Raw genomic sequence first — 321 nt, 5'->3', positions numbered from 1 at the left:
CCCACAAGCGACGCCGTCCCATTTGTGGACAGCAGGTATGGCTCGAAGGCGGCCACAAGGCCATGGGGCCAGCTGGGTGCCAGGGTGACTGCTTGCCGCTTGGTCAGACTCAGTGCCTGCAGGCCTGCGAGGCAGAGGGATGGTAGTGCCCTGGGGCCCATAGGCACCCCTCGTGGCCCACCCCGTGCCCCCAGAACCCACAGCTATGGCAGGGACCTCCTGGCTGAGGCCACGGGCCCCCCCCACTGACAAGTGCTTGGTCACTCCTGCCTATAGCAACCACCTCCGCTCCCTGCTCCAGACACCACCAGGGCTCACCCA

This window comes from Fulmarus glacialis, unplaced genomic scaffold (genome assembly GCF_000690835.1).
Source record: "Fulmarus glacialis isolate BGI_N327 unplaced genomic scaffold, ASM69083v1 scaffold35312, whole genome shotgun sequence".
Lineage (NCBI taxonomy): Eukaryota > Metazoa > Chordata > Aves > Procellariiformes > Procellariidae > Fulmarus > Fulmarus glacialis.
This window is presented reverse-complemented; position numbering follows the sequence as displayed.